Genomic DNA, 12,789 nt, shown 5'->3' on the forward strand with positions numbered 1-12,789 from the left:
TATACTTAAGAGAGTAATTGACCCATATAATACACACCTCCCCAAATTATTAAAGTGAGTTATGAAACTTAAATAAAAAATAGGAATTTCTCTCAAAAAAAAAAAAAACTATCTGAATAAAACCCTAAAGCTTCAGTAGGGAAAATGCTGTGTATGCTCTGATATTCTCACTAGCCCCCACAATACCAGGGTTTTGCCAGAATGCTAATAGAGAAGACACGGGCTCAGACTACATTTTTTGTTACTTGGCATTGAAATTGACACTTGTTGCCATCTTTAACTTTGAGAAAAAAAAAATGTGTAACATTCTGTATAATAGTATCTGGAAAACAAATTAGTCACTGCTGTTCATGCCAGATCTTTCTGCCCAGAGTGCCATACTTAAAATGGCAAAATTAAATGAAATAGCATTGCTGTTCACCATATCTATTCTTCACAATTCTAAATACAGAAGAGAGTTCAGAATGTTGGGAAACAAAAAGATAGCCGTTATCAGCATCCCCTTCCCCTTCTTCTCTTCAAATACCATAATATCTTATTTTGTGCATTTATGGGATGGATAGCACTCATGATGTGTTTTTAGAGGCTGTAAAGATTTGATTTTACAAGGGTAAACTGCTTTGATCTTTTAATATCAGAAATGTTCCAGTTTATTGTAGTGAATTTGTTTAGGATAAAAGAGCAAGAACAGCACAATTCTTTACAGTTTACTGTAAACATTTCTTATTGGCATTAAAACAGCACAATTCTACACAGTTTACTGTAAACATTCCTTATTAGCATTAAAACAGCACAACTCTATCCAGTTTACCATAAACATTTCTTATTAGTATTACTGTACCTCAGAGAAAAACTGCAGTTTCTATAAAAATAGGCGTGGGAAATGTTTCAGATACAGTAGGAATGTTTTAAAGTAGTTCTAAAGTCAAAATATTTTTTACCTTAATACATTGTACATTCACTGTATTAAGGTATAAAACACCCCGCTACCTGTCCTATCTACCTCCATCCCTAAATATTTAACTGGCTCCTGTCATGGTTCCAGTACTGTCTTGGCTGCAGCACCGCTCTCCTCACTTCGTGGCCCCATAGGAGACACTGAGAGGAGTGGAGCCATAGGCTGCTGTCTGTAACTCCTGTGAGGAGGGATCAGGGGGTGTGACTTATCGCCACTGTGTGTGTTTATAGATGCACTACTTAAATAATTTGTCCCTGAACCCCAGAGTAAGTTGATATCAGTCCCTATACTACTATATATGAACCCACACAGGGGAAAGACTGGGCAAAAAGGGGATTTTCTGATACCAAGGAAAGTATAGGCAATATACCCAAACAATATACAATGTTTTCTTGAAACAATGTTAAAAGAAACAGGGGCAGTATAGTACAACATTAAATGATATAGTACAAAGCTATAATTATAGCTTGTGCGTAATACAAGCTTGTAAGTAGAGATACACAATGCATAAAATATACACAGATGTCCTAAACACAAAAAAAAAGAAAGCGTTTCTTTCAACTGTTTCAGTCTTCTTCAGGGGGTTGGCATCCACTGATAATCTTAAAGGATCTCTGCAATAAAGTATAAATCAGTACATCTGACAGTAAATATAATCACACAGAGCAGACTATAATCATGTGCATAAACTTACATGTACAGAGCAACAATAATAAACAATCACATAATCTACATATATTGGATGTCTCGGGGGGGAACGACAATACCAGAGGTCTCTCCACTTATTCCAAACAGAGCACAAGGGATAACACATGGACTCCAATGAGATATAAAAACCTAATAGAACACATGAGGGAATAATCAAAATGACTAACAAGACACTAAAAAAGGGATAACTGGAGTCCCAGAAAGGGCAAGATGCATAATATAAACAGCCTGGGTCAAGAGCACACAGCTTGCTAAAGAAGCACCCAGAGAAAAAAAGGAATCAATTTTGTTTGGGTAAAACATTGCACGACCGTGCAATTGCCAGTTAAAGCGGCGTCGTGGCGTATCCCGAAAAATGGCCTGGTCATTAAGGGGGCAAATCCTTCAATAACAGGCTAACTCACGCCTCACTATTACACTCACTGACTTGTGCTTCTATATGCATTTGAGCTGCACACAGTTACTCAGATTTCTTACATGCAGTTGTTCATGTCTTAATATTAAATATGCAATGCTTTTCTACTGCATGTTCCTCGTGTCTCTTTCTTGAATGAAGTGCCTCACATCTCTCTATTATACACAGTGTGCCTCACACCTCTGTATTACAAGTAGTACCTCGCTGGCGCCTCTTCCACTGCATCAATACACAACCTCGATTTGTTTTTTGCCAGTTGATGCCAACTGTCATGCTGATAACTGAAAAGAAGACTGCTGTGTACTATTTACCTTCCTCTTTGTGCTGAGCAGCTTGAAATTCCCATTCTGCCCGATGTCTTCACCTCATTTCCTGGGTTGAACGACTCCCAGCATCATGTAAGATCTTCTTTGGTTCCCTAGGCATCATAAGGAAAGAGAGTTTAGTATAGCATTGTACACTGCAGTTTGTCAGTGTCATTCTATGTAACTTAAACCTACGTCAGCAGCAGTGGTATCAGTAAAAGTTATTTCATATTTATTTAAATTATTATTTAATTTATATCATTTAATGTATGTAGTGGTCTCCCCGACTTCCAAGGGCCTGATGGTGACCCCAAGAGCCAGGAAGAACTGACATTCCTCCTCAGGATGCAGGTTACTAGGCATAGTGGGTGTAGTGCATGGTGAAAAAATTGGATGGCAGTCCAATGAACGAAGAGAGTTTTATTTTTCTTAACAGGAACTGTGTGTGGGGAGAGAGGGTGTAGGGCACATGACACCCTTAGGCAAATGCAATAGCAATTAAAGCAGAGTTCCACAAAAAAATGGAACTTCCACTTTAAAGGAAGGTGACCCCCTGACATGTCACCTTTGGCATGTCCTTTTTTGGGGGGGGGGGGGGGCGGAAACCCTAATTTTAGAGGGTTCCAGCTCCCAATTTCTCCCGGTGCACCGCGGTACCGGAAGCAAGTTAACCTCTCCCCCCTCCCTCTTGGCAATCATCTGGGACACATCACAGTTCCCAGATGATTGCCTGGCCAGTCACAGCGCGCCGCACAGCTCGTGCATGCGCAGTGCGTGCCTGGCTGTGAAGCCACAGCCGGGCTCCCACAGTGACAATGCCGGCACCACAGAGAGGAGGGGATGAGGGGTGGAACTTCATTCCCCCGCATTGCTGGACCATGGGACAGATGAGTGTCCGATTATTAAAAGTCAACAGCTGCAGTATTTGTAGCTGCTGACTTTTTTTTAAGCATAACTCCACTTTAAGGCAAACTTTGCAGACAAAAATAGAACTAGGCAGACAGCAATACAGAACGAGGGTCTTTAAGCTGAATGCAGCAATCTGTATATTGTAGTAACCACTGTCTTCTATGGCAAAAAATTCTCTCACAGTATCTTACTATAGATCTTTCAGCTTAACTCACAGTAACCCACTGTAGATCTTACAACTTAACTCACAGTATCCCATTGTAGATCCTTAAGCTCAGCTCCTCGTCTTTCCCTAGACTTCTTGGACTCTCAGGTTCTTGCTGGATTCCAAAGCTTAACCCACAGCTGCCTTCCTGGATGAGTCTCTACTGAAGCTTTCCCACTACTTCACTGTCCCAGGCTAGTGAAGCGTCTGCTCTGGTACTCCTTCAGAACTTCATCCATTTCAAACTCGTCTCTGGTAACAGGAGTAGTCGTCCCTTTGTGGCAACAAATGAATGAACAGGCTCCCTTTAGGCCGAGCCTCTGACACATGCGGTTCCACCCCAGGTTTTGAGCTTAACCTTGGCTGCTCCTCCTTTGCGGAACCCTGAACTGCTGTATAGGCCTTAGATGGACCTAGCAGCCAGCATGCCTTATGGATAGGCCTCAGGCATCAGGCCCAGCAACCAGGAGCTTCTCAACACACACCCACCCAGGCCGCAGCCTCAGATGGGAAGAACCCCGATCACCTTACCCCTTCCAAATATATAGCCTACCCCAACATACACAGCGATTAAAGAAATGCCTAATGTCAGCAAAGTGGTTGCAATATCCTGACTGGACGTCATATGGTGTTGTCAGGATATCAAGCTGCTGCGCACCCCTGGGGCATGCATTGTGGCGATCATTGTTGCGGCATGTCAGTCTGACACCTCCCAACTCCGATCTAGGTGAAGAGTCTCTGTCTGAGACTCTTTACCATGTTCAATCACGGCTGATCACGATGTAAACAGGAAGAGCCGGTGATCTGCTTTTCCTCACTTGAGTCTGACAGACGCGAGTAGAGGAGAGCCGATCGGCTGCTCTCCTGATAGTGGGGGCTGTGCTGATTGTTTATCAGTGCACCCCCCTCGGATGCCCGCTCAGGACCACAAGGATGCCGCCAGGACCACCAGGGATAGCCACCACACTGGACCACCAGGTATGCCACCCTAGACCACCAGGGAAATGACAAACAGTGTCCAGGCAGCTGCCAATCAGTGCCAATGAAAAATGCCTGCCAGTTCCAGTGCCACCAGTGATGCCTATCAGTGAAATCTATCAGTGCCAGCCATCAGTGCCCATCAATGCCCATCAGTGCTGCCTTACAGTGCCCATCAGTGCCGCCTATCAGTGTCCAGCAGTGCCGTCTATCAATGCTACCCATAAGTACCCGTCAGTGCAGCCTTTCAGTGGCCATCAGTGCCGCCTATCAATGCCCATCAGTGCCACATATCCATGCCACCTATAAAGGCTACCTATCAGTGCCCATCAGTGCCACCTCATCTGTGCCATCTCATTGGTGCCACCTCATCGGTGCTTCCTTATCAGTGCCCATCAGTGCAGCTTATCTGTGCCCATCAGTGAAAGAGAAAACGTACTTATTTACAAAAATTTTATACAAGAAAAACTTTTTTTTTCAACATTTTCGGTCGTTTATATTCGTTTAGCAAAAAATAAAAACCGCAGAGGTGATTAAATACCACCAAAAGAAAGCTCTATTTGTGGGAACAAAATGATAAAAAATGTATTTGGGTACACTGTAGCTTGACCCATTTGAATCATTTAAAATGTGACAGCACTGAAAGCTAAAAATTGGCCTGGGCAGGAAGGTGCGAAAGTGCCCTGTATTGAAGTGGTTAATGTATATTATTTTGTACACATACCATGTTGACACACATAATATTCTACAATATGCAGTTACTTGGTATTAAATGGATTTAAATGATTTAACTTGCAAGATAAAAAAAGGTGTGCAAACTCCTATATTAATATACCCACAAATACAAAAGATGATTTCCTGGCCCTACCTCATTTCAACACTTAACAGGTTAAGGCCTTCTCTGGAACCCACAGGACCACCTCTTCCTAGCTAAATAAAAGACAGCTCCTCCCCAACTGAAGTGTTCTTTTTTTTGGTCATGCTACAGGTCATCTGTTGATTGCAGTTGGTAAGTAATGATGGGCTCAGGTGTGTTCGAATCCCTCTAGGAAGCTATCACTGCACACCGCTAATAGGCAGAGTGTGTGTGTGCAGCTGCGGGCTGGCAAATGCCTCACTGCCTATAATTGGCGATGTGCAGTGATGGCTTTCTTGCGGGTATAGTCCAAACATGCCTAAGCCCATCCCTATTGGTAAGTAATTTGGTTGCTGCAAGTATACCTCCCAGCCCACACCACCCCTCCAGGTTCAGCCTCTCCTGGAGTTGTAAGACCCAGAATGTTGCATGAAAATCTTCCTGAAACTGTGTGCCCTGTGTGGTAGAGGGGGCAGCATGGAACATGTTTAAAAGAGTGCTCAAGGAATACAAACTGCAATATATTAAGAGCAGAAGCCCTAAACGCAAACACTTCAGAAAACATAAGACCCGCCACTGGTCATCTCCGAACCAGGACAATCTGCATTCCTCAGATTCCCGCACAGGGCAGCTTTCATGCTCCCCAAGCAGCTCATGCGGAAACAACTCACATGTGTTTATATCAGTGCAATAAGAAATGCCTTGCCAAGCCCAGGGTGCATGTTGAACCTCAAAAATAGGGGGAAAACACAGCGCTATATCGAATTAACCAAAGAACATGTGAACAAAGTGAAAAAACAGCTGCCAACACTTCAAACAAACAAAGTTAAACAATTAAAACAAAAAATAGTGTAGCGCTTCTATTAAGTGAATGTGTGGTCCCATAAGGAAGATCCGAATGTGATCACACAAAAAATCGAAATCAATCGGTAATCACATGGGAATATCGATAATCACATGGGAAAGTCCACATATAATCACAAATAAAGTCATCTGTAATGTGACTGGTGCACAAAGAGAGTGATGAAAATTCTTCAGAAAAGATAGGCGTTTCGCTAGTCAGGTACAACCCAATATGTCAGCTTGTCTGGAGATAACAGGAGTGGATAAAATACTCTTACCGAATATGATGGACTCACACGGTCTTACGACGGTTGAGTCGGAAACGCTTGGGGTCCAGACCTAGGACCAGGTGGTAGATTGTTGGGGGTCCGGTCAGATGTTGAGAAGATTCCAAACGACTAAAGGCCGCGGGGGATGTCTCACGGGGAGTTCTCCGGAACGTTCCTCGGGAAGTCCAGTTCGAATGTGACTCACATGGAATTGCGACCCCAAACGAGGGGTGGGGAATTTGTAGGATTTAGAGCAAAAAAGAAAGCTCCACATGGTGCGGGTCAAAATATTAACCGTCAGGTTTTATTAAAAGGTCATATAATTAAATAAAAATTATGACTGGTGATCACAAATAAACAAAGTAAAAGCAATGTGGGGTGCCAAAGCGAGCCCGACGCGTTTCGACATAGAGTGTCTTCAACAGGGGCATGATGGAACCCACCACATTGCTGACAAATTTATAGAGTTTCTGAAGTAGGTCCGCCTAAAAAAGAGGCGGAGACTGCAATCAGAAACAGACTATATGCAAACTAACAGACCAATGATATTGAACTGTGGGAAGGCCCACTCAAACACAGTCAACAGTGCATACAGCCAATCAACTGCTTGTATATAGTGTCTAAATATCAAAGACTTATGCATGTATTCAGATTTAGCCTATGCCAGGCACAAAAAATAAGTGCAAATAGATACATCAATTGAGATATCAATATATTTCTATATATGAGCAAACATCATGTAGCAACAAAACATATGGCACATTGGTTTTCAACCTATATCAAGTGTATGGAATATGGCTATCAGATGTATCCCGCTGTCACCAGCATATCAGATGTCAAATCGGCCTAATTATATCTAATATTTACTTACACCAACTGTAAAACTATGGTTCCTCATGGTCATTCCACACACATAACTATAGTAGCAGTGAAAACGATTTGGGCCCCGCGTGGGGTCTTAACAGCCTTGGGATTAGATCACGCAGGGACCATAATACTAGACTGGATGTTTGTAGGTTGCCGCAGCAACCATTGACGTACTAAGTGGACACGTGACCCGTCCCGGTCAGGTGACGCAACTGCGTCATGGCCCAAAGTGCATCAGGGCCAATCAACAGATCTCCTGGTCCGCGTAGTACACCATGGAGATAGGACGTGGAGAGAGTGTCCTGCTTTTAGCGCCAAAGGCCCGCGGCGTGCACGCCGCGGGTCACATGGCGCATCTTCCTCGTCACCTCCCACTCGAAAAACATGGGCCACGTGACAAAAGGGTCGTATGACGCAGTCACGTCCCGACCCAGGATGCATCAGGCCCATCAGAGCTCATCTCCTGGCCCACACAATGTGTTGCCATGGAGATTGGACGCAAAGAAGACGTCAGTATTTTGCGCCGGGGGCCCGCGGCGTGCATGTCGCGGGTCACATGGCGCGTCTCCATCACCACCCCCCACTCCGGATGTAGGGGCCAGGCGTGATAGACACACTACGGCCTCATCCCCCGGAAAGGGACGTGATAAGAGCACACATTTAGCTCTGATCGTCACTGACCAATCGGGAAGCGGCAAGGGAGAAACGAACATCAATAATAATAAAACAAAAATATTATGTCCTAAATGGACAATGACATACACAACAGGGTAAATACAACCTGTAATGTAGCACATACATTAGGACCAACACAGCACATAAGACTATATCTATAACATCAAAGATGTCCCAAAGTATAAAAGATAAATATGAAAAGATAAATTAAAATAGCGGATAGCCCCGCATATGTGGAGTGACAGGGGTTCCATAGTGCATATTAATATATATTAACAATGTATGATTGTGCAGAAATTCAGACGCAAGAAAAATCCATAGAGGAAAAATTGCATATAATTCCGCATGTATAGCGGATATGCAAATAATTAGAAATAATAGCATTGCCTACCCAAAACAAATCAATGTAGAAGGACTATCATGTGTACATCGCCTATCAACTGTGAAATTCCATATGACCGATAAAGTCACCATGAAATCGCAAAGGGTCGCAAAGTAATGCAATGTAAATAACAAAAAATACTGTCCAAAAAAAGAGCGAATGTCCCATAGAATTAGCTGTTAAAGATGGGAACATTCTTATGAAAATTATTAGAGATGATGGTAAAAATACCAATTAAAAAATAATAAATAATAATAAAATACAAAGGGAAAAGAATTTTATTGAACCAAAAAGTGGAAGACCGCTGTTTTAGGCCTGATTGATAAAGCTATTGATGTCTCAGTCTGTATTCATGCCGTGGGGGGAGTAGCACCTCAATTCATATATCTAGAATGTCTCGAGGCGCGACACCCCCCGTAGGCAGGAATCTCCCCTCCAGCTGGGAACGAATTTATCTATAATCTGGAAATGTGTACCGGTAGGGTCTCTATTATGTTGTTCCAGATAATGTCTGGGGACTGTATGTTTATCACAGCCTTTTTTTATTTTTGTAAGATGTTCATTTACTCTGATTGAAAAATTCCTGATAGTGCGACCGACATATTGCTTTTTATAGGGGCATGTGATCAGGTAAACTATATATCTCGTAGTGCAAGTGGTGAAGTGTTTCATAGAATATGTACGTTGTGTAGTTGTGGATGTGAAAGAGTCATTTTTCCGTTTGCCTAACATATTATGCATGCAAACATTTTTTACAGGGAAAGTACCCTTTGCTCTGCGGAAAAAACTGGATGGGTCTAGGGACATCGATAGCATTAGGGGAGATGTCGCTCTGTATCGAGCGAGCTCCTCTATAGATTACTCCCGCTCTCTCTGGGATTGTTCCTCCCAAAATTTTATCACTACATAATACTTTCCAATGTCTATTAATAATTTTCTTTATCTCATTGTGTTGTATTGAAAAAGTAGTGAAGAATGACCATTTGAATTTATCATTCTTTTTGGTCTTGGATTTCTTTTCGACAAGGGACGACCTATTGGTCTGTAGAGCTGATTTTATGTCAGCATCTAAAGCACAAGGGTCGTATCCCTTATCTATAAATCTCTTTCTGATAGTGTAAGATTGAGATATAAAATCACTATCGTTAGTGCAGTTGCGCCGCAGTCGAAGAAACTGACCACGTGGGACTGATTTAAGCCATTGGTGGTGATGGCAGCTGTCTACGGGAATATACCCGTTCCTATCAGTTGGTTTGAAAAAAGTTTTCAAAACCAGGCGTTTCTACACGACTGTGATCTCCAAGTCTAGAAAATGTATGTTGGTGGTACTGGCCTCGAAGGTCAAATTGATGCCACGGTCATTATTATTAAGGGTTGCCATGAAGGAATTCAAAGATGGCCGACTTCCTTTCCACAGGAGGAGGATGTCGTCTATATATCTAGCCCACAGGACCAATTCTGGTCTGTCTAGGGCATAGACGACATCCTCCTCCCATTGGGCCATAAACAAGTTGGCTAAACTAGGGGCATATTTAGCGCCCATGGCAACACCTTTAATCTGTGTATAGAAAGTGCCCTGAAACCAGAAGTAATTATGAGAGGTAGCAAACTCTAAAAGTTGCATGAGAAAATTTCTGTGGATCGGAGAGAGTGTGGAGTCTCTTGAAAGAAAAGCCTCCACAGCACTCAAACCTAAATGTTGCGGGATGCAGGTGTACAAGGCAGATACATCGGCCGTGACTAAAATGAGGTCATCATGGTACGGTATGCTCTCTAATAATCGAATTGTATCTCCTGTATCCTGTAAGTAAGACGGAATGCTTCTTACCAAGGGTTGGAGATAGAAGTCGATATATTTCCCTATTCTCGAGGTGATAGAATCGATACCACTAACTATCGGGCGACCCGGTGGGTTAACAAGATCTTTATGTATTTTAGGTAGTTGGTATATTATGGGAATACGTGGTGCTAGTGGAATCATAAATTCCTTCTCCTTTTGGTTCAAAATATTCAAAGAAAAGCCTTCATTTACAATTTGAATAAGCTCTTTTTTATATTTGAGGGTAGGGTCCCCAGGTAAGGGGCTATAAGTGGTAACATCACCTAACAGTCTGATCATTTCTTGGACATAACGAGACTTGTCCAATACCGCTAAGCCACCTCCCTTGTCGGCGGGGCGGATAATACGATTTTTTCTTTCACACAGGGATTTCAGACCATGTGAAATAGCCAGATCTTGATGTACTCTTTTGTTAGGCAATTTATCCAAATCGTCTAAAACAAGATTTTTAAAAACGTTAATGGATGGAGGTAAGATACCTGGATTGAACAAAGAGGGATTGGTCAACCCAGAGTGGCAACCTACAAACATCCAGTCTAGTATTATGGTCCCTGCGTGATCTAATCCCAAGGCTGTTAAGACCCCACGCGGGGCCCAAATCTGATAGCCATATTCCATACACTTGATATAGGTTGAACACCAATGGGCCATATGTTTTGTTGCTACATGATGTTTGCTCATATATAGAAATATATTGATATCTCAATTGATGTATCTATTTGCACTTATTTTTGTGCCTGGCATAGGCTAAATCTGAATACATGCATAAGTCTTTGATATTTAGACATTATATACAAGTAGTTGATTGGCTGTATGCACTGTTGACTGTGTTTGAGTGGGCCCTCCCACAGTTCAATATCATTGGTCTGTTAGTTTGCATATAGTCTGTTTCTGATTGCAGTCTCCGCCTCTTTTTTAGGCGGACCTACTTCAGAAACTCTATAAATTTGTCAGCAATGTGGTGGGTTCCATCATGCCCCTGTTGAAGACACTCTATGTCGAAACGCGTCGGGCTCGCTTTTGGCACCCCACATTGCTTTTACTTTGTTTATTTGTGATCACCAGTCATAATTTTTATTTAATTATATGACCTTTTAATAAAACCTGACGGAGTTAATATTTTTGACCCGCACCATGTGGAGCTTTCTTTTTTGCTCTAAATCCTACAAATTCCCCACCCCTCGTTTGGGGTCGCAATTCCATGTGAGTCACATTCGAACTGGACTTCCCGAGGAACGTTCCGGAGAACTCCCCGTGAGACATCCCCCGCGGCCTTTAGTCGTTTGGAATCTTCTCAACATCTGACCGGACCCCCAACAATCTACCACCTGGTCCTAGGTCTGGACCCCAAGCGTTTCCGACTCAACCGTCGTAAGACCGTGTGAGTCCATCATATTCGGTAAGAGTATTTTATCCACTCCTGTTATCTCCAGACAAGCTGACATATTGGGTTGTACCTGACTAGCGAAACGCCTATCTTTTCTGAAGAATTTTCATCACTCTCTTTGTGCACCAGTCACATTACAGAGGACTTTATTTGTGATTATATGTGGACTTTCCCATGTGATTATCGATATTCCCATGTGATTACCGATTGATTTCGATTTTTTGTGTGATCACATTCGGATCTTCCTTATGGGACCACACATTCACTTAATAGAAGCGCTACACTATTTTTTGTTTGCATGTTGAACCTGCATGCAGTCTGCAGTGACGGGAAATTAATTTGCGTGGATTGCCTCAAGGGACAATGGATAAAGAAGATGGCCCCTTTAAGATTTTTTTTATTTTTTTATTTTTTATTTCCTTTACCTAAGAGGACTGTTTTTGGGCGCCGGACACTGTGCACTATGGAAAGCGCCACGTCAATGCAATCACGAGATTGCAGACGCGGCGCTTCATTGGCGGGGGTTTGAGATGCTTTGTGGCGCAAACAATCGCACCGACCAGCATCCGCCCAACTCATAACGGACATTCAGGCTGGGAAGAAGTGTGTTCTGTGTATGTGTGTGTATTGTATGTACTGTGTGTGTATTGTATGTACTGGGTGTTCTGTGTGTGTGTGTGTATGTGTCTGTGTATTGTATGTACTGTGTGTGTTCTGTGTATGTACTGTGTGTATATTATGTACTGTGTGTGTTCTGTGTGTGTATTATATGTACTGTGTGTTGTGTGTATTGTATGTTCTGTGTGTTCTGTATATGTACTGTGTGTTCTGTCTATGTACTGTGTGTGTGTGTGTGTGTGTATTGTATGTACTGTGTGTGTGTTGTATGTACTGTGTGTGTGTTGTATGTACTGTGTTTGTGTTGTATGTTCTGTGTGTGTGTATCGTATGTACTGTGTGTTCTGTGTGTGTGTATTGTATGTACTGTGTGTTCTGTGTGTGTGTATTGTATGTATTGTGTATGTATTGTGTGTGTTCTGTGTATGTACTGTGTGTTCTGTGTATGCATTGTATGTACTGTGTGTTCTGTGTGTGTGTGTGTGTGTGTGTGTGTATTGTATGTACTGTGTGTGTATTGTATGTACTGTATGTTCTGTATGTATTGTGTGTTCTGTGTGTGTGTATTGTATGT

General features: G+C 42.5%; 1 long non-coding RNA gene across 1 annotated transcript in view; it reads right to left on the bottom strand.

Annotated features, from left to right (window-relative positions):
* Positions 1–533: 533 nt before the first annotated feature.
* LOC143984298 (uncharacterized) overlaps positions 534–12,789 on the bottom strand; it is a 114,508-nt gene continuing 102,252 nt past the window's right edge. Inside the window, exons 2-3 of the long non-coding RNA XR_013274781.1 lie at positions 2,393–2,499; positions 534–1,572 (exon numbers count right to left, since the gene is read on the bottom strand). This is a non-coding gene — a long non-coding RNA (uncharacterized LOC143984298). The remainder of the gene's footprint in view (positions 1,573–2,392; positions 2,500–12,789) is intronic.

This window comes from Lithobates pipiens, unplaced genomic scaffold (genome assembly GCF_037356315.1).
Source record: "Lithobates pipiens isolate NorthernLeopardFrog02 unplaced genomic scaffold, aLitPip1_a1.2 Scaffold_16, whole genome shotgun sequence".
Taxonomy (NCBI): Eukaryota; Metazoa; Chordata; class Amphibia; order Anura; family Ranidae; genus Lithobates; species Lithobates pipiens.